Genomic DNA, 23636 nt, shown 5'->3' with positions numbered 1-23636 from the left:
AGATAGAACAATATCAGAAGACAAATGTTTACAAGTTACCCTTCATATACCTGGGTAATATTGAACAAAGTCCACACCTAAATTCAGAGGTAATCCCTGGGAATTTTAAGAAACCTGTATAACCTAAGTCATCTTAAGGTCATAGAAAAACAATAACACAGTATGCACCACGCAGAAATGGTAAACTATTAGAGTGGTTTTACCAGCATATTAGTAAATGAATATATGAAGGTTATCACAACACAGAAATTTTAGAAAACTTCCATCTATATAATGATGAATATAATTAATATTGCCTCAAATGATCCATGCAGGCAATGAACAAAATAAGTAAAATTTGCATAAATGAAGATATGTATTCAAACTGACACCTCAAAATATATTTAAGTACTTAGAAAACATATATATGATAGTCAACAGAGAAGAAAATAAATGTTTTGAAATGACCAGATAGTAATATTAAATATAAATGTTAGATAAAATATAAAATTGTTCACTGCATTTTAGAGATATAAAATAAAAGACAGTCATATAATCTAATTCAAATTTCAATATAAACAAAGAAATAAGCAAAACAAAAAAGATGCAACAAACAAAATCAACTATATTTTGCCTATAATGAGAAAGGAAAAATTTAAAACCTGTAGAAACCCAGTAAAAGAAAAACAGTATTTTCTTGAGAGGTTGCAAGATGAGACTAAAATTTGTCAACTTTCACATATATACAATAAGTAGAGAAGATATTAAATGTAAAAAAATGTCATTGCATTATCATGGAAATAATATAAAAACAATTTGATTCACGTGAATGAGGGAATACTGCAATATAAACCAAAAAATCACAAACAATGATGACACTACCTAAATATGGCCAATTATAACTTTCAATGGAAAGGAAAGAAAAACAGATCGATAGTTAGATAGTGAGGGATAAACTGTAAAACCTGAAGACTTTTAACAAAAATGGGTGGAAATGGTAAAGTATTGGAGTGGTTTCTTCTGCCTGCTTAACAAGGTGAACGTTAAGGCTGCCAACCAATGTATAATTTTAAGGAAGTTCCTGATTTGATGACAAATATAATCAAGGTAACAAAAGGATATCTGTGCCATGAATATCAAATAAAAGTAAAGATTTTCCATAGAATAAGTAGCTTTAAAAATCATGCCTCTAAATACAATCCAATATTTTTGAAATACATAGTTAGATTAAACATAAAGGAAAATAAAAATTTTGAAATGGCGAATAGGTATGGGTTTATGTGAGATAAAATTTAAAGAAATGAGTATTGCATTTTAATGGAAATAAAGTAAAGTACTCACATCACTTCTGTAACTCAATATCAGAAAAAAACATAAAAAGATCAAAGAATAAAGATGAAACTAACAGTAAAGTGTTTGTTGTAACTTTTATAGAAAAGGGAAAATAATTATATTTAGTTCCAATTTGGGGAAGAAGCAAATAATTTCCTGAGTGATATGAAATCAGATTGAACTAAATTGATTTTCAGCCCTGTTTAAATAAATTCTATCATTGTAACTTATATTGTGGTGAAAATGCAGAAAAAATGAATCCGCAATCCTAAGTATCAAGGTGGGAAAGGAAATGGTATTAAACCTTGTTCATAGAGGTACATAGAAATTCATAGAAAAAAATGGAAAAATCACACAGATAGTACAGTAGAAATCACATTGGTATTAGAATGTTAAAAAATGACTACTTACAGAGAAAACCTAATAAAAAGCACTTGTCTGTGACAAAGGTATAGGGATCATTATCACAACATTACAAGACAAAGAAAATACTTAAATGAATAAATTAAAAAACTCAAAGTCCTGTGCCTGAAAAATCAGTGAAGAAATATATGTAATCCTAGACATAAAATGCTAAAATTTTTGGTAAAATGATCTTGTTAAAAACAAATCAGCATCTCTGAAGACATAAATTGAGTGTAGAAGTGAACCATCAGTTTGTTATAATCTGACTTTAAATCACAGTCAAGTGAAGGTGACCAAGGTATATTTATATCTTAGAAACTCAGAGAACCCCTAAATAAACCCATACAAAGCTCACAGAGTGTTTGAATCAAGAGGATGAAGTGGTCCTAGCAAAATAAATACTCACGTAAGTGCTAAATTCATTTAAAAATGAATTCAATGACAAATCATTTTAAATATTAACCTATATATTATTCTGCAACAGAAGTTGTAAAAAACATAATTTGCATATAGAAATAACATGTTAGGAGAAGTTTGCATGAGAATGATAAAATAAAATTACCAAATCAATTCCAAAGGGAAGAAAATATACCAGAGTTTTGATATTTATAAATTCCACTTCAAATATAATAATTATGAAGAAAGGTTGTATCTACATCCAGACTTATGCTCTGAAAATATTCAAGTCCAGGATCAACTCAAAATGTTAAATAATTCTAGAAAATGTAACACAAAATACATTAAAATGAAACAATAAATCACTGAAATGATTTCAAATGCCTATTAAACACTGCACATGAAATTGACCAGAACAAAACAGAATTTTGGGGATGATTATGATGTTGCAATGGCAAAAACCTTTAGGCATCTACTGTTTGCCTGTGCCAGTAACTACCAATTTTCAAAACACCACACTTGACAATGGATAGTTCATCCAGACACAAAATTAACAGAGAAATTTTGGAAGTAAGTGATACCATCAACAGACAGGTACAGAATATTCTTGAAAAATACTGAATATACATCTTTCTCAACAGCCCCTCAAACTTTTCCTAAAATACATTACAATACAGGATACAGAAGAAAATTGAAATAACTGTGTATTTTCAAAAAGATTATAACTTATTCAAACTAGAAATCATCAGTAAAAGGAACTACAGAAAACATCCAACACTATATAGATGGAAAATGACTCTGCTGAATGGTCAGTGGATCAAGAAAGAAGTAAGGGGGAAAGAATTAAAAAATTTCCAGAAACAAATGAAAATAATAACAGTTTACCAGATTCTTTGTGCCACAAAAACAATACTAAGAAACTTTGTAGCTAGCATTACATTAAAAAAATCTGAGTGATCACTAACTAATAACCTAATGATGCAACTCAAATTCTTAATATCAAAGAATCAAACTAAATCCATAAACACCAGATGGGAGGAAAATAATAAAGAGATCAGGACAGACATTAATGAACTGGAGAATAACAATATCAAACAATGCAAAGAATCAGTGAAACAAAAAGTAGTGTCTTTGAAAATATAAAAATATTGATAAAACACCTAGCAAAACTAATCGAATGAAAGAGAAGACCCAAAGTAATGAAAACAGAGTTTAAAAAAGGAAATATTAAAAATAACAATGATGTGCCATAGAAAATATGGGAATACGTTCATAATTTGTAGTCAAATATACCATAAAATGTATAAAATTCTACAGATATATTAGATACATAAATTAACTGATGATATAACCACCAAAACAGGTCTCTAACAATTAATCAGATTGAAATAGCAATGAGGAGTGTTCCAACAAAGAAATGCTGAGAAATGGATGCATTACTTGAGACTTCTTGAGACTTTTAAGGAAGAACTATCACCACTGGTCCTAAAACTGTTCCATAAAATAGAAAGAGAAGGAATGCTACAAAACTCATTCTATGAAGTCTACATTACACTTATTCAAAACCTGATAATAACATAGTATAAACAAAAAATTAGAGCTCAATTTCTTTGATGAATATAGACACAAATTATGTGGTAAAAAACTTGCAAACCAAATTTAAGAATGTATTAGAAAGATTTTGGTTTTTATCCTGAGTATCTGTGAATAGTCCAACCTACACAAATCAATAAACATAATACAGCAAACAAACACAATGAAGTACAAATATCAAATGATTTTCTTAATGGATGAAGAAGAAGAGATCTGAAATATTCCAACATTCCTTCATCATAATGACTCAGAGGAAACTTGGAATTGAAGGATTATATGAGGAAAGCCAAAATTGTTCTAAATGCAAAAAAATCTGAATTCATTTCCTCTAAAGTCATGAAAAACACAAGGGTGTATGCTCTCCTCAATATTATTCAGCATACTGCTGAAATCCTATACAGAGCAACAAGGCTCAATAAATAAATAAAAGAATACAGACAGGAAAGTATGAAGAAAAATTGCCACTATGTGAAATTATCTTATTCTCAAAAGTATTTAAAATATCCCCCAATAATTTTAGATCTTAAAACCTTTTTAGAAAAGTGCTAAGATAGTAACTGAACATTTTCAAGTCAAGGGAAAAGTTTAGGCTCAATTCCTAGAGCACTTGCCTACCATGTGTGAAGCTCTATGATCAAACACCAGTACTGCCAAAAAGTTAAGTAAAAATAAATTTAAGTAATGAAATGAAATCTATAAAATATTGAAGAAAAAACTGAGGAAGACAGAGTTTTGAAAATCTCCCGATGTTCATGCATATTTAGAATTAATATTTTGATAATGAGTAAACTACCAAGGCAATCTAAATATTCATTGAGGTTTTCATTAAATTTTTACTGTCATTTTCAATTCTTTTTTCCTTTTCTTGTCATGCTCAATTACTCCAGTGTCATTTCGCTGAAACAGCAAAACAAGTACTAAAATTTATATGGGATCATAACAAAGTTAACATGATAATGGAACAAAAATAGACATATAGGCAAATGGAATTAAAGACTCAGAAATGAATCCAAACTGTTACAGTAATCTGACATGAACCTTTGTTTTTGAACAAAGCTTCCAAAAACATACATGGGAGCAAAGACAAACTCTTCAACAAATGGTGTTGGGGAAATTAAATATCACATTAGAAGACTAAAACTAGAACTCTATATCCCACAATCTGTATAAACAGCAATTCAAAGTGGACCAAAAATTTTAATATAAGGCCTAACATTTTTGAAACTATATGAAGAAAGCATAGGGAAAATACTTCAATTGACGGACATAGAAAACAACTTTCTGAGTACAAGTCCAACAGACTGAGGAATTTCACAAATGGGAGTGCATCAAATAAAAATGCATTTACATATCAAAGGAAAGACTGACCAGAAGGAAGAAAACATACACAGAATGAGGGAAAACCTTTACAAAATTTCATCAAAGGATTGGTACACATAATATAGAGAGTTCATAAAATGAAAAATAGCAAATAATCCAATTAATAAATGGACAAAGACATTGAACAGACTATTCTGAAAAGAAGAAGCATGGATCGTGAACATAACCCTGCAGGTGTTCAATATGCTTAGCCATTGAGGAAATGAAAATGTCACTGCAATTCCATCTTATCACAGTCAGAATGGCTATGAAGCAAATGTATAACAACTAATGATGGCAAGGGAGAAGGGCAATAAAGTATTCTTAAACAGTGTTAGGCATGGAATTTAATGCAGCCAATTTCTTTTTCTATAAAGAACTCTTTACAGATTTTCCTGTAAAGAGTTTGATATAACAAGATGGTTATATCAAACTTATGTATGCATATGCAGTAGTGCAAGTCAACATTCAGTACAGTTACCACCACGTTCATGTTATTAGTAACAACAGTCACAATAACAGATGTATTCAATGGATCTATATTTAACAAAAACCAATGAATGGATAGAAAAAATGTTGCATATGGATGGAAATGAAAATCATGTATTGGTCGTGATACCAAAAGTTCAAAAAGACAATTATTGCATATTTTATTTATAAGTAGAATCTAGACCTAACATGAAAATAATTAATAATAATAACAATAATATGGCAAAACACTAAATAGTTTATGGGAAGAACATTGGGAGATGAAAAGGAAGATTTGCTCTGGGGTGAATATGATCAAAGTATATTGCATATGAACCAAAATAACACAAAAACACTATGTTTAATTACACTTTTTATTACTTTTCTACATCCTTTGCATTGACTATGCCAAGAACATATGTCATTTTTAGATATATTGAACCTTTTATGATTATTCTTTTCCATGGGATTATTATTAAGTTTGGTTGTCTGGTATTTGGGGAGATTTAGGACCAATTTGTAATGAATATTTTCCCCATTTTTATACATAGTCCATCCAAATTAATGATTTTCCCTCTTTTGTCATATGATAATGTAAAATTTAATATCTGAGTAGGATAAATTCTACTCAGAATTTATCTTTACATTTACATCAGCACTTGGGGTAAAATTTAATGTGGTAGGTCATGTACTCTACTTCTCTTGAGATTACCCTTTGGATACACAGCTATCTTCAAAATCTATTCTGCACCTTCCTCTGTACTGTGATTACAAGCCAGATTATGGCATCATTACTCCTATTCATTTAGTTTTTGTTTTGGGAGATGGTGATTGGATTTTACCCAGATTCTTTGAATGTGAAAATGTGAATATATTATATATAAGTAATAGTTTCCTTTATTAATAAATATGCACACATATGCAATGAGATTTTTGTTATGAAATTTTAAATTCCTTCCGTCTTTTGAAGAATTTACTGGTAATGGTTTAATTTGCCCTGTCAATGTTAATATGTCTTGTTATCATTTAGTTTTCTTTTACTTTTTTGATAAATTCACCTACCTACATGAAAATGCCTTATATCCCCATCTTGACTCACCCTGGTATGTGGAAATATGTCCCACCTTGTTTGGAATCCTACTGAGATCTAAACTTTCATACATATGTTATATTTTTCTGTCAATTTATGTACACAGAGTTGAAAGCAAGCTTAGTTAAGTAGGGTTAGGAACACTTTTAAGGAGCTAGATTGGTTCTGATGTTAAATTTAGCCTTTATCCTGAAAGTTAAATCTTAATTTTTGTAATTTGTGATATTTTTATTTTATAATTTAATTGCATAATTTGTGATATTGATTAATTTCTATGATTTCACTGTTTGCTTTTTTCCTTAAAAATGCAATGGTCTGTTTTTAAATTTAATCTTACATAGATTTAAAGTTATCTTTTTAAAAATTTAATAATATAATTTTCAGAGATAGGTTCAGTGTCTTAAATTTATAATTCTTGTTATTCAGGAAGGCAGATTACAGATTAGGAGGATCATGGTTACAGATCAGTACAGGCAAAAAGTGTTCAATATACCATCACGACCACAGGCTGGGTGTGGTGTTGTGGGCATGTCATCACAGCAACACTGGTAAGCATAAATAATATCATTGTCCAGACCTGCCCTGACATACAAGCATAACCCTATATCAAAAGTAAGCAGCAAAAAGTGGCGGAAAGGGTGACTCAAGGGCACCTACTTAGGAAGGATAAGGTCCTGAGTTTAACTGCAAGTATGTTGAAATTAATTTTCTTCCTTGCTTAATATTAACATAATTCCTATCTTGTGAAACATATTTTGAGATGGAGTTTCCTTGTAGTTATATAAACTTTAGAAGTACCGACCATATTGGCATAAGAAACTGTAGCCACCTTGCTTGTCTCTGCCTTTGCAATAACTGAAGTGTCCTCAAAATTCTATACACATCCAAGTGATGTGTATAACCACTGCATTCAGCAGCCACTTGAAAATAATCCAGTAATTTAGCTTATCCATATTTAATACACTTAACATATAGTAGTCACTCGATGTTTGATACATACAAAATGTATTTTTTCAGTTTTAATGTTTTCACATTTTTAATTGATCCTGGGCTCTAGAAAATATAAATTACCAGTATCTTACCTTTACATATTGTCCAGAGATTAACTTTCAAAAGCACAAACTTAAGTTACAACTTTCCAAAATGAACTAAGTTGCAAATTTCATAAAAGTCCTAATTTGCCTTCATAAGAATTGACAAGCTAAAATCAAGCTGTTACCCTTTCTTTTTTAAACTTAGAATTCTGAATACAGTAGTCTCTTCAAATGAACTAAAATGAACAGACATTGGCATGTACTTTGTTTATGTGTATTTTTTAGATTTAAAAAAAGCCTCTCTTCCAAAGAGAGTTCATAATAAATAAACATTAGATAATAAGAAATCTCCATACTTTACCACTACCAGAAAAATATAAAAGATTGCCATTAATCTGTCAGAAATATATAGGTCAATTTTTACTAACAGAACTCATAGGTACTTTCATGAAATCAAAAGTTACAGTATTATATAAACTTTCAAACAGAAAGTAATGTGAACAATTAGTGAAATTTCTAGGCAAAAGGAAATTGCTATTAAATAGTTTTACCTTCTCAACCATTAAAATTTAAAAGGATATTTTACACTTATAAGAATACCTTAAGAAATAAAACAGCATTTTGCTTTTAAATATGGACTTTCATACTATTAATAAAGAATATATGTTGATATGAAATAAGTTAATGAAATAGGAATTCATAGAAAAATATAGCTAATGAACACTCAAGACATATTCAGAGAATTTGAGATAACATGACAATAGTAAGAATGACTCATTTCAAAGAAGACATAACAGTAAGAATGTAATTATCAGTAACTGGGCAAAATTGACTATATGGACTAAATTTTAGAAAGGAAGTGACATGTTAGAATGCATACACAAAAACCTCAGTGTCACATATCTGAATGATTACTTAGAAATATGCCATTATTAGGTGTAATATACTCATTTATCCACAAGAAAATGAGGTTATTAAAATCCAATCAATATTTTATAGCAAAAGATAGCGAAAATAAAATTTCATGCTTGCTAACATGAAAATAACCAAGAAATAGTAATATTTCAGGAAATTGGAGAACTCATAAGGAAATCTGTAAAGTTGAGGACATTTTGCAGGCTGTGACATAATCTCAATTTTCACCTAAGCCGTGATAGAAAAGTACAGGCAAAATGAAAAAAAAATGCATTCAGATATTAAGTTATAAAATTTGTAAAATAATTAGTAATTTGCATGGAGAAATATGCATGAGAGTAGTGAGGTAATAACCATTAAAGATAGATTTCCAATACAGACATTCTTTCAGAAGATGCATATTCAAATTACCATCCACAAATGAGCATAAACATGACTGAAAAGCATATCAAAATTTATGTGTGCCCCATATATTTTAATTGTTCAGAATTAAGTCCGAACGCCATAGACGTATAAAATGAGTGATGAATAATATATTACATTGGAATGGTAAATTGTTGGAGTGGTTTTTCTTGGTTGTTAAAGAATCTGTATATGAAGATTCCCAAAAGAACATTGAACTGTGAAAAATTTTATGATGTCAAAAGGAGAAAGAATTTCAGAGTGCTCACAGATTGCCTACAACAGAAATGATAAATTTAGCTACATAAGTATTTACATAAAAGAACATATAAATTTGATACTTATGCTACAGTCCAATATTTAGGAAAAATATGTATTTAACAAAAATGAAATTAAAAAATAAATACATACTATTAATGTATATGTTCATATATGTTACACATAAATAAGCATAAATGTATATATGAGATGAAAGGGAAAATTTCATCATTGCATTTTTAGGAAGAAAGAAAATAGTCTAATCAAAAACACAATATTTGATTATTCATGGTTATATCACTTGTATCATTACTATTTTAGCTCGCAAAACTTTTATTAACTTCATCTTCTTTTCTATATTTTTTATGTAATTTTATCATTTCTACATTTACTCACATATGTATACATTATTTAGGCCACCGCTCCCTACCCATCAACCCCGCTTCAGGGTTCTGCCCTCTTGTTCTCCAATTTTGTTGGAGAGAAAAACATAAAAGATAATGAGAAAGACAGTTTTTGCTAGTTTGAGATAAAGATAGCTATACAGACAGATTCCTATCATTGCTTCCATGCAAACGTATATTGCAACCCACACTGGTTCATTTCTACCTGACCTCTTCATTACTTCCTTGTCCCCTTCCCATAGTGACCTCCACCAATCTAAGATTACTATATTCACTCCACTACAATGAGCACTTCAACTATATTCAAGTTTTATATTTGCTTCCATTTTCCTATTCCTCCTGTGTGTGTTTTCTCCTTAGTTTGTGACCTCTTCCCAATAATACTGGTGCAATATTTTTAGGTCTGCAATCCACATGTGAAGGACAACATGCAATTTTTGGCCTCCTGAGCCTGGCTAACTTCATTAAGATTATGTTCACCACTTCCATCCATTTACTTGTGAATAACAAAATTTTTCATTCTTCTTTTTCCTGGAATAAAAGTCCATGGTGTATTTCTTTTTTCTTCTGTTTCATTTTCTATTCCTAACTATGAATATGTTCTATGTCTCCAGCTAGACATCCTGGATATTAGAAATGTGGTTCTCTCATTTTGGACATTTCATCATGAGTTCTGAAACTTCATTGATTTTATGAGTTTTCTGAATTGCCAATACAGAAATTGAATTTTTTAAAAATTCTGGAGAATTCAAAATACAAATGTACTATGTTGAGATTTAGACTTGAATATTTTGACCAATAAAGGGACAATAATTTTTTATTTTCTGTGTTTGTACTGGATTTAAAAGTTTTCTTATCTTATAAAAGTTCCAAAACAATCAATGTTATCTGAGACATGATTATTTTGTGTATTTTTGAGTGGTTGAGTTATTGTTTTATTGATGTGAGAATGATTTTTCCCTAAAAATATCTTGGTGAATCTTAAATTTTTATCTCATAAATTCACTTAATGTTATTTTTGGAGGATCTCTCATCCTCCCCACACCACATACATGATTTGTGTAGGGATGAAGCCTGTTAGAACTGCTCAACATAGTTTTCTCACTTCCATGGTGTCCAGTTTGTTCTGTTTCTAGGAAAATCATAGTCTCCTTCTCAGTCAAGGAGATTTCCCTTGGTTTCTTTTATTATTCATTTATTTACCAGGGTTATCAACTGACTTTCCTTTTAGTGTTATCATCCTATGCCTTTCAAAAATTTCCAACTTCCTTTTAGATACAAACTGAGGGTTAATTTGAGGTACTTGGAGACATTGGAATATGGCCAGTGTGTTTACTCTGCCATACTGTCTTTTTTCTTTTCTGTTTAACCAGTGTTATATCACATAAGAAGTACTATATTGTCTTGTCACAATTCCCAGAATTTTAGTTTCTTGTATATTTTATCAAAAATCGTGTTCTCTTACTAGCATAAAGTGTGTTGGAAGCTGTTATTCCTGAACTTAATCCCTATCAATTGTGTAAATCTTCACTAATCTAACACAGTGAATCTGTGGCCTTATTGATTACGTTTTTAATTTTGATAAAAGAAACTTCCTTAAAATTCCAGATTACTTTACTAGCCTTTATATACACAGTAAAGTAGCAATAGCATAAAATTGTTATAAAATGAGTAGTTATTTATATAATTAATACTGAACATGCTGAGAAGAGATGCAGAAAAGCCTCCCAATCATTATAACCTACTGTAAAATAAAATACTTAAGAAAAACCTAATCATTGAGGTCAAAGACCTCTACAATAAAAATGCAGTAAATTGAAGGAAGAAATTGAAAAAGAAACTTGATGATAACAACATTCCATTGTTCATGGATCATCACATTTAATATTGTGAGAATGGCTGCACTACCAAAGGAAACCTACAGGTTGATTCCAAACCACATCAAATATCCTATGACTTTTTGCACACAAATAGAGGAAAAAACATTCAAATTATATGGAAGCACAAAATACCAAGAATACCCAAATCTGTCTTAGCAAAAAGAGAAAAGCTAAAATTGTCTCAATTCTTGAATTCACATTACACTATGGAGCCAGAATAACAAATACTGCCTGGTTTTAGCATAAAATCAGACAAGTGGAACAATACAATAGTGAAAGAAGAGTTTTTAAGAAATGGTGTCCACAATACTGGCTATTAAGATACAAATAAAATGAAGCTGGACAACTATATCATATATATATATATATATATATATATATATATATATATATATATATATAAATTAATCAAAATGGATGAAAACTGATATTTAATAACTGAATTCATACTCTTGTAAGAAAGCACTGATAAATTGTCATTATTTACAATTTTCAATGATTACTTAAATATGATACCAAAAACATGGATATTTTGACTTTATTAACACTAAATATTTCATTTCATAATAATATCAAGAGAGAAAGTAGCAAACCAACCAAAAGGGAACAGAGCTCTCACATACATTAGAGCAGTTTAATACACCTAGATATTCAAAGCATGGTTTGGTTAAAAAATAAGACAAGGAGTGAGTAGATATTTTCCCTAAAGAAAATATTAATATCACATGAGCTTATAAAAATTCAAAAAAAATTGACTATCAGGGAAATGTAATTCTTAAACACATTGATATGAAACATTTTGGTATTTAAAATATCTATCATACCCCAAATTAACAAGGGTGGTAGGAATGTGGATCAAATATATGTGTACCAGAGTTTATGGAAATGTAAATGATGAGGCTTGTAGGGAAGCATTTTAGTAGTCATCAAAATGTTTCAAAAGTAGTTACGTTATGACCCAGAAATCATCAAAGGTGTATACATATAGGAATCTAAGTAAAAACCTGTAAACGAATGGTGATAATGCTCAACTAAATGTAACTGACTTCTGAAATTGGAATACACTTTTATTGACATTCTACTGAAGCCAAAGAAGCAATATTACCTCCCTTCAATACCACTGTCTTCTGGCATTTTGTGCTATGCCCTGTGTTCAGTTCTCTATAAAAGTATTTTTTCTGAACCAGAGATGAACCATACTCTTTGAGGTGATCCACATTGCTTGAATGTGCTCACACTGGTCATGACAGATGAAGAGAAACATCTATCCAGAGAAGCAATGATCTTAACTGGGGTTCCTATGAAAACCAATGTTTCCAGTTCCTGGTTAACTTTTATTGCTCTTCAAAATTATTCATTTTTAAAGAAAAGCGTAATATCTAAATGTCTTTTTATTTTATCTTTCAGTTTATATCCATCACTTGTGAAAGTTTACACTATCCTGGTCTAGGCCTCTCCTGAAACTATTTCATCTTGTACATTATTTATTTCTAAACTCTCTTCTAACCCTAATTTAATTTTGTAGTATGCTTTTTCTTTTTTAAATTTATATCAGTCCCTTAATCTTTATATCCCTGACAAGCCCTTGTTGTTATGGGAACCTATGGCATCCTGGCTGCCTTTGGAATTGTGAGGTCAAAAACTGTCACAATTCCTTTGTCAGGGCAATCTTCATGCAGAAACAATAAGATCAAGCCAATGTATCGTATAATTCAGCCTTTCCAGGTAATACGTTTCTTAACTTTTTCTACATTGTTTTTGTGAAGACATTTTTCTGTGACATTCACTAATTCAAATAGACTATATCTAGAAATTACAATTTTCTTTATATGTTTTCTGTGATGTAGTGAGGTAGCTATTCAATTTATATATTTTGAATTATTTCCTTTATTTTTCATTTCAATTGTGATACTCTGTTTTTAGAAGTTATTCATGTATACAAGACATTCTATTATTCTTTCCAAATTATTCATTGTTTATTTCTGAGTTCCCAATATATTTTTCATTATATAAATGTATTTTTATATGTATCTGTGTTTCATTATATTGTATATATCTATATACATATATATGTAAATATCTCCAATGTCATATCTCTAATATGTGGAAATTTTTATTATCTTTTCTAGGCTATCTGGTCTGGGAAATATGTATCCATCTTTGCAGTTTTCATTGTGGTGGTCAACTTCAACAAAATTCTGTATTTTCCTTTTTATCCTCATAAGGGCAATGTTGAATATGCAGGTTTTGTAATTCTATAAATTCTAGGTAAGATACTTTCCAATTTCTGGATATTTATGGAATTTATTTTAATTTAGTCAATATAGATCAAGAGATTATAAAGGGATTGGCATCTTTTTTTTATAATCATTCTGGTATTTGGTGGACTATTTGTTCATTGTCTTCTGGTATTATTCCTTGTTTTGTTAAGTCAAACTTTATTTCTTCAACAGCAGTTTGTCATAAGTATATGTCACCCTAAAAGTGATCCTTCCAAGTTAGTTTTAGTCTTTTTTATCACAGTATATTTTATATCCAGATATGCGTACGCATAACTTTAATATTTGTATTAATGATTAATATCCTAGTCTATGCTCTTTGTGGTGATTGGCTATTTTGGATGTCTTTCTCCTTGTGTTGTAGAATATAACTTAAATTTTTAAGATTTTACTCAGTTTCAAGTGTGTAAGTTTCATTGACACACATATGATTAGTCTTATTTTCATGTTTATCTTACTTTTTTCCATGTTTCATGATTTTTTTAGAATTTATCTTATTTATAACTTGGAAATTCCAATAATGATTTCTAAATAGTATTATTGCTTTCTACATGAATACTTTGGTCTTTTATGTTAGGTTCAATATTTCTCTATGTCACTTTAAACTAGTTGCTATCAATACTAAAAAGTTGTCATTGTGATATCAGAAAATTTCTGAGTTCTCTTTTGTCCTGTTTACCTAACAGGTGCACAGTTCTTAAGAGACAGTCAAAACAACTTTAACAGTTTTTCCCCAAATAATTTTTTTGTTTTCTTTTCAAAATTTTTGTGGAATTTTCTGATTATCCTAGACTTTTTAAATATTAAGTAGCATATATCTGTATTTACATACATTTATTCATGATTATTCTGTCATGAGGAGGGTGAGTTTTAAATTTGTGTTTTCTCATAGTTTTTCCAAATTTTTGTGATTTTGTTGTAGTATTTATAAACTTATGTGATTAGATTATTTTCTTTCTTCCTAAAAATACAATGATGAAGTTTTCCCTTTTATCTAATGTATACATTTATGCATATTTATGTGTCACATATATGAACATTTTATAGTATGTATTTATTTTTTAATTTCATTTTTGTTATCTATATATTTTTCCTAAATATTGGAGTGTAGCGTGATAAGTTTCAAATTTATATGTCCTTTTTTGAAAATCCTTACTTAGCTAAATTTCTCATTTCTCTTGCAGGCAATCTGTGAGCACTTTGAAATCCTTTCTCATTGTGACATCATAAAATTTTTCATACTTCAAAGTTCTGTTAGGAATTCTCATACACAGATTCTTAAACACCCAAGAAAAAGCACTCCAACAATTTACCTTTCCAATGTAATATATTATTCATCACTCATTTTATACTTCTATGGCATTTGGACTTAATTCTGGACAATTAAAATATATGGGGCACATATAAATTTTGATATACTTTTCAGTCATGTTTATGCTCATTTGTGGATGGTAATTTCAATATGCATCTTCTTAAAGATTATCTGTATTGGCAATCTCTCTTTGATGGTTATTACCTCACTACTCTCATGCATATTTCTCCATGCAAATTACTAATTATTTACAACTTTTATAACGTAATATCTGAGTGAAAATTGAGGTTATATCAAAGCCTGCAAAATGTTCTCAACTTTAGAGATTTCCTTATGATTCCCCAATTTCCTGAAATATTGCTATTTCTTCATTATTTTCATATTAGCAAGCATGGTATGACTGCTGAAATTTTATCATCTCTACTTATGTTTTGCTATAAAATGTTGATTGGATTTGAATTACCTCATTTTCTTGTGGGTAAATGAGTATATTACACTAGTTATGGCATATTTCTTAATAAGCATTCAGATATGTGACACTGAGGTTTTTGTTTTTGCATTCTAACATGTATCATTTTCTTTCTAAAATCTACTCCATATAGTCAATTTTACCCAGTTCCTGGTAATTACTTTCTTACTTTTATGTCTTCTTTGAAGTGAGTCATTCTTACTATTATCATGTTATATCAAATTCTCTGGATATGTCTTGATTGTTCATTACTTATATTTTTCTATGAATTTTTATTTTATTAACTTATTTCATATCAAAATATATTCTTTATTAATAGTGTGAAAGTCCATCATTAAAATCAAAATGCAGTTTTATTTCTTAAGGTATTCTTATAAGAGTGTGAAATATCCTTTTAAATGTTAATGGTTAAGAAAGTGAAACTATATAATAACAATTTAATTTTGCCTAAAAATTCCACTAATTTTTCATGTTACTTTCTGCTTGAAAGTTTATATAATACTGTAACTTTTGATTTTATGATAGCACCAATGAGTTCTGTTAATAAAAACTGACCTTTTTATTAATTGCACATTAATGGCAATCTTTTTTATTTTTCCAGTAGTAGTAAGGTATGGATATGTCTTATTATCTCATGGATATTTATTATGAACTCTATTTGGAAGAGAGGCTTTTTTAAAATCTAAAAAGCCCACATAAATAAACTACATGCAAATGTCTGTTCATTTTAATTCATTTGAAGAGACTACTGTATTCAGAATTCTGTTTCTAATCAGCAAAGAGCAACAGCTTGTTTTTAGCTTGTCAATTCTTAGGAAAGCAAATTAGGACTTTTATGAAATTGGCAACTTAATTCATTTTGGAAAGTTGCAACTTAAGTTTGTCCTTTTGGAAGTTAACCACTAGACTCTATGCAAAGGTAAGATGGGGTAATTTATATTTTCTGGAGTCCAGTATCAATTAAAAATGCTGTGGGAACCTTAAAAGTGAAAAAATACATATTGTATATATCAAACATCAAGTGATTACTATATGTTAAGTGTATTAAATATGGGTAAGCTAAATTACTGGATTATTTTCAAGTGGCTGCTGAATGCAGTGGTTATACACATCACCTGGAAAGTATAGAATTTCAAAGACACTTCAGTTATTACAAAGGCAGAGATAATCAAGTTGGCCTCAGTTTCTTGTGCCAATATGGACACTACTTCTAAAGTTTATACAAAGGTAATTATAAAACTACAAGGAAACTCCATCACAAAATATATTTCACAACAGGAAATACGTTAATATAAAACACAGAAGAAAATTATTTTCAACATACTTGCAATTAAACTCAGGACCTTATACTTCCTTAATAGGTGCCCTTGATTCACCCTTCCAATCACTTTTTGCTGCATATTTTTGATATAAGGTCTTGCTTGTATGTCAGGGCTGGCCTGGACAATGATATTATTTGTGCTTACCAGTGTTGCTGTGATGACATGAACACACCACCACACCCAGCCAGTGGTTGTGATGGTATCTTACACACTTTTTGCTTGTACTGATGATCCTCCTAATCTGTAATCTCCCTTCCTGAATAGCTAGAATTATAAATTTAAGACACTGTACCTATCACTGAAAATTATATTATTAAATTTTTTAAAAAGATAACTTTAACTCTATGTAAGATTAAATTTAAAAACAGACCATTGCATTTCTAAGGAAAAAAGAAAACAGTGAAATCATAGAAATTAATCAATACCACAATTTTTGCAACTAAATTATGAAATAAACATGTAACAAATTACAAAGACTCAGATTTAACTTTCAGGATAAAACCTAAATTTAACACCAGAACCAATTTAAGAAACAAAAAATTCCATAAAAATTTCCTAACTCTACTTAACTAAGCTTGCTTTCAACTCTGTGTACATAAATTGACAGAAAAATATAACATATATATGAAAGATCAGATCTCAGTAAGATTCCAAACTAGGTGGGACACATTTTCACATACCAGGGCGAGTCAAGATGGAGATATAAGGCATTTTCATGAAGGCAGATGAATTTATCAAAAAAGTAACTACAATATTGCAGTATAAAAAACTATGATATGAAACTAGCAAGAAATCAACTTGAAAGAAAACTAAATGATAACAAGTCATATTAACATTGACAGGGTAAATTAAACCATTACCAGTAAATTCTTCAAAAGACAGAAGGAATTTAAAATTTCATAACAAAAATCTCATTGCATATGTGTGCATATTTATTAATAAAGGAAACTATTACTTATAATATATTCACATTTTTACATTCAAAGAATCTGGGTAAAATCTAATCAGCACCTCCATAAACGAAAACTAGATGAATAGGAGTAATGATGACATAATCTGTCTTATAATCACAATACAAGGGGAGGTGCAGATTAGATTTTGAAGATACCAGTGTATGCAAAGGGGAATCACAAGAGAAGTAGAGTATGTGATCCAAGCCTCATTATGTACATGACCTACCACATTAAATTTTACCCCATGTGCTGACATATATGTAAAGATATATTCTAAGTAGAATTTATTCTATTCAGATACTGTTTTACATTATTATGTGACAAAAGAGGGAAAATTATTAGCTTGGATGGACTATGTATAAAAGTGGTGAAAATATTCATTACAAATTGATTCTAAATCCCTCCAAATACCAGACAACCAAATTTAATAATAATCCCTTGGAACAGAATAATCATAAAAGGTTGAATATATCTACACATGATATATGCTCTTGGCACAGTCAATGCAAAGGACATAGAAAAGGAATAAAAAGTGTAATTAAACATAAAGGGTTTTAATGTTATTTTCATTCATATACAATATACTTCGATCATATTCACCCCATAGCAAATCTTCCTTTTCATCTCCTACTGTTCCTCACATAAACCATTTAATGTTTTACAATATTATTATTAGTAGTAATAATATTGTTACTTATTATCATGATAGGTCTCGATTCTACTCATAAATTAAATATGCAATAATTGTCTTTTTGAACTTTGGTTATCTCGACCAATACATGATTTTCAATTCCATCCATATGCCACATTTTTTCTATCTATTCATTGATTTTTGTTAAATCTAGATGCATTGAATACATTGGTTATTGTGAATGGTGTTAGTATTAATATGAATGTGGGGGTAACTGTATTAAATATTGACTTTCACTACTGCATATGCATACATAAATTTAATATAATAGGGTCACATGGTTTGACGTTTACTTTTGTTGAGGAAACTTTAAATAGTTTTTTACAGATAAAAAATGGCTGCATTAAATTCCATTCCTAACACTGTTTAAGAATTCTTTATTGCCCTTCTCCCTTGCCATCATTAATTGTTATACATTTGCTTGATAGCCATTTTGACTGTGATAAGATGGAATTTCAGCGACATTTTTATTTGCATTTTCTCAATGGCTAGACAAATTGAATACCTGCAGGGTTATGTTGATGATTTGTGCTTCGTCCATTTATTAATTGGATTATTTGCTCTTTTTCACTTTATGAACTCTCTATATTTTATGTATTAATCCTTTGATGAAGTTTTGTAAAGGTTTTCCCTCATTCTGTGTATGTTTTCTTCCTTCTGGTCAGTCTTGTTGCTCTGTATAGGATTTCAAGAAGTATGCTGAATCATATTGGGAAGAGCATGCACCCTTGTGTTTTTCATGACTTTAGAGGCAATGAATTCAGTTTTTTACATTTAAAGCAATTTTGGCTTTACTCTGGTTATAATTAGTCTTCAATATACTGTGGTATATTCCTTCAATTCAGTTTCCTCTGGCACATTATGATGAAGGGATGTTGTAATATTTCAGGGCTTTCTTCTGCATCCATTAATAAAATCATTTGATATTTGTCTTTCATTATATTTATGTGCTATGTTATATTTATTGATCTGTGTAGGTTGGACTATTCTCAGACACTCAGGATAAAAACCATAATCTTTCTAATAGATTCTTGAATCTATTTTACCACAAAATTTGCGCCTCTATTCATCAGAGAAATTGGGGCCTAACTTTCTTTTGTGCTATGTTATTATCAGGTTTTGTATAAGTGTAATGCAGACTTCATAGAATGAGTTTGGTAGCATTCCATCTCTTTCTATTTTATTTAATAGTTTTAAGACCAGTGGTGGTAGTTCTTCCTTAAAAGTCTCAGAGAAATCTGAAGTAATGCATCCATTTCTCAGCATTTCTTTGTTGGAACACTCCTCATTACTATTTCAATCTGATTAATTGTTAGAGACCTGTTCTGGTGGTTTATATCATAGGTCAATTTATGTATCTAATATACCTGTAGAAATTTATACATTTTCTGGTGTATTTGAATATAAATTATCAAAGTATTCTCATATTTTCTATGGAACATCATTGTTATACTTAATATTTCCTTTTTTAATCTCGGATTTCATTACTTTGGATATTCTCTTTCATTTGATTAGTTTTGCTATGTATTTTATCAATATTTTTATATTTTCAAAGAAACTACCTTTTGTTTCACTGATTCTTTGCATTGTTTGATATTGTTAGTCTCCAGTTCATTAATATCTGCCCTAATCTCTTTATTATTTTCCTCCAATCTGCTGTTTATTGATTTGTTTTGCTTTTGTGATATTAAGAATTTGAGTTGCATCATTAGGGTATTAGTGATCACTCACATTTTTTTAATATACTGCTAGCTACAAAGTTTCTTAGTATTGTCATTGTAGCTCAAAGAATGTGGTAAGGTGTTATAATTTTCAATTGTTTCTGGAAAATTTTTTATTCTTTCCCCCTTACTTCTTTGTTGCTCCACTGATCATTCAGCAGAGTCATTTTCCATTTATATTGTGTTGGATTTTTTCTGTAGTTTCTTTTACTGTTGATTTCTAGTTTGAATAAGTTATGATCTTTGTGAAAATACACAAAGTTATTTCAATTTTCTTCTGTATAGTGTATTGTAATGTATTTTAGAAAAAGTCCCATTGGCTGTTGAGAAAGATATATGTTCATTATTTTTCAGGAATATTCTGTACCTGTCTGTTGATGGTATCACTTTCTTCTGAAGTTTCTATGTTAATTTTTTGTCTGTAATTTTTTTCCATTGTCAAGTGTGGTATTTTGAAAATTGGAAGTTACTGGCACAGGCAAAGAGTAGAGTAGATGCCTAAATGTTTTTGCCATTGCAACATCATAATCACCCCAAAATTTTATGTTGTTCTGGTAAATTTCATGTGCAGTCTTTAGTAGCCATTTGAAACCATTTCAGTGATTTGTTGTTTCATTTTAATGTATTTTGTGTTACGTTTTCTAGAATTATTTAACATTTTGAGTTGATCCTGGAATTGAATATTTTCAGGGCATAAATCTGGATGTAGATACAACCTTTCTTCATGATTATGATATGTGAAGTGGAATTTTTTAACATCAAAATTCTGGTATATTTTCTTTCCTTTGGAATTAATTTGGTAATTTTTTTATTATTCTCATGCACACTTCTCTTAACACATTATTTCTATATGCAAATTATATTCTTTACAGCTTTTGTTGCAGAATAATATATAGGTTAATATTTAAAATGATTTTAGTCTTTGAATTCATTTTTAAATGAAGTTAGCAATTGTGTGAGTATTTAATTGGCTACTACCACCTCATCCTCCTAATTCAAACACCCCCTGAGCTTTGTATGGGTTTATTTAGGGGTTCTATGTGTTTCTAAGATATAAATATATCTTGGTCACCTTCACTTCTACTGTGATTCAAAGTCAGGTTATAACAAATTGATAGTTTACTTCTACACTCAATTTCTATCTTTAGAGAGAGTGATTGGTTTTTAACAAGCTAATTTTACTGCAAAAATTTTAGCATATTTTTGTAGGAGCACATAAATTTCTTCACTGATTTTTCAGGCACGTGATTTTGAGTTTTTAAATTTATTCATTTCAGTATTTTCTTTGTGTTGTAGATGTTGTGATAATGATCCCTATACCTTTGTCACAGACAAGTGCTTATCATTATGTTTTCTCTGCAAGTAGTCACTTTTGTAATTTCTACTGCACTATCTGAGTAATTTTTCCATGTTTTTCTATCAAGGTTTAATACCATTTCTTTTCCCACCCTAATAAATAGGATTGTGAATTCATTTTTCTGTATTTTCACCCCTGTGTAAATTACACTGAGAGCATTTATATAAACAGGAATGAAAATCAATTTAGTTCAACCTGATTTCATATCATTCAGGAAAATATTTTCTTCTTCCAGATTGGAACCAAGTATACTTATTTTTCTTTTTCTATAAAAGTTAAAATAAACACTCTGATGTTAGTTTCATCTTTATTTTTTGATCTTTTTTTGTTTTTTCTCATATTGAGTTACATAAGTGATGTGAGTACTTTACTTTATTGCCATTAAAATGCATATTCATTTCTTTACATTTTATTTAACATACACCCATACCTATTTGCCATTTCAAAATTTTTATTGTCCTTTCTGTTTAACCTAACTATGTATTTAAAAACATTGGATTGTATTTATAGGCATGTTCTTTTAAATGTATTTTTTCTATTGTAAATCTTTGCTTTTACTTGATATTCATGGCACAGGTATCCTTTTGTTACCTTGATTATATTTGTCATGAAATCAGAAACTTCCTGAAAATTGTACATTGATTGTCAGCGTTCATATTCACGTTCTTAAGCAGGCAGAAGAAACCACTGCAATACTTAACCATTTCCACACACTTTTGTTAAAATTCTTCAGTTTTTACAGTTTATTCTACACTATCAAAACTATGGATATGTTTTTCTTTCCTTTACATTGAAAGTTACAATTGGCCCTATTTAGGTAGTGTCATCATTGCTTGTCATTTTTTTGGTTTATATTGCAGAATTCCCTTATTCTATATTATTTCCATGAAAATGCAATGGCAATTTTTTACATTTTATATCTTCTATTCTTATTGTACATATGTGAAAGTTAACTAATATTAGTCTCATCTTGCAACCTCTCAAGGAAATATTGGGTTTTTTTTACTGGGTTTGAACAGGTTTTTGGAAAACATTCAGATTAATGAGAAAACAAAAAACTTGTGAATTGTCAAAAACATAATATTCGCTGTATAAGTGACAAAAATTGAAAATCTAAGCCATTAAATTTTTAAGGGAAAAGGAAAAATATCCAGTCGCTTAAATTATGCAGTAGTAAACATCACTAAAATAAACCACAAATACTGAACACCAATAAAAATATAATAAGGGTATAACAACCTACAGAGACTCTATTGGAACTCTCAGCAGCCAGGAAAATTTAAAACCCCTACCAATAGTGAAGTGCAAAGACAGTTTGCATGATCATGATAAAATTAGCTTGTGTGGAGAGCAGAGTAGCAGAAGCCTATGAAGATATTAGCACAGTTTTACTCAATATTCTGTAGGCTGAGTTTGGCACAGCCACAGCCACAGAATAAGTCTAGAGTAAGATGCAGAACAGCTGATTTTCCTAAGATGGGTTTATGTCAAATAATCTGTAGGATGTGAGCCTTTTGGATGTGGGAGGATTTTTGGATGAAAGGAGAATTTTGATGAGGGGTTTTTGGCAGAAGGGAAATTGCTGTTGGGAGATTTCTAGGGGGGAATGAATTGCACAAGGGAAGATTGTTGAAGGGAAAAGAATTGCTAAAGTTGAACTGCTAGCAAGTCTGAGGGCTTAGACTTTAAGAAAGCTAAAGAGAAAGAATAGGACAGTCCAATAAGCATAGGAATCCAAAAATGAAACAACAAAAAATATTTCATGGCAATTATAAATTATTAGCCTGAACTCAACTGACTCTTAAATGCTAATGTATTATTGGTACCAGGGTAACAAAGTAATTTAAGGAAATTTCTAACATCACAATGACAAAGAATGTCAAATCAGCTACAGGTGACTTATGTCAGGAATTGCAAATCCATTTTTGCAAATAGGTACACAATGGGAAATATAAAGATAGAAAAAGTAGTTTTCAAAATACATTCCACTATTCATGAAGAGTATATTAATATTAAG

The sequence above is a fragment of the Castor canadensis genome, chromosome 13 (assembly GCF_047511655.1).
Source record: "Castor canadensis chromosome 13, mCasCan1.hap1v2, whole genome shotgun sequence".
In the NCBI taxonomy this organism is placed as follows: domain Eukaryota; kingdom Metazoa; phylum Chordata; class Mammalia; order Rodentia; family Castoridae; genus Castor; species Castor canadensis.
The sequence above is the reverse complement of the archived record's forward strand: the minus strand, read 5'-3'. Positions refer to the sequence as shown.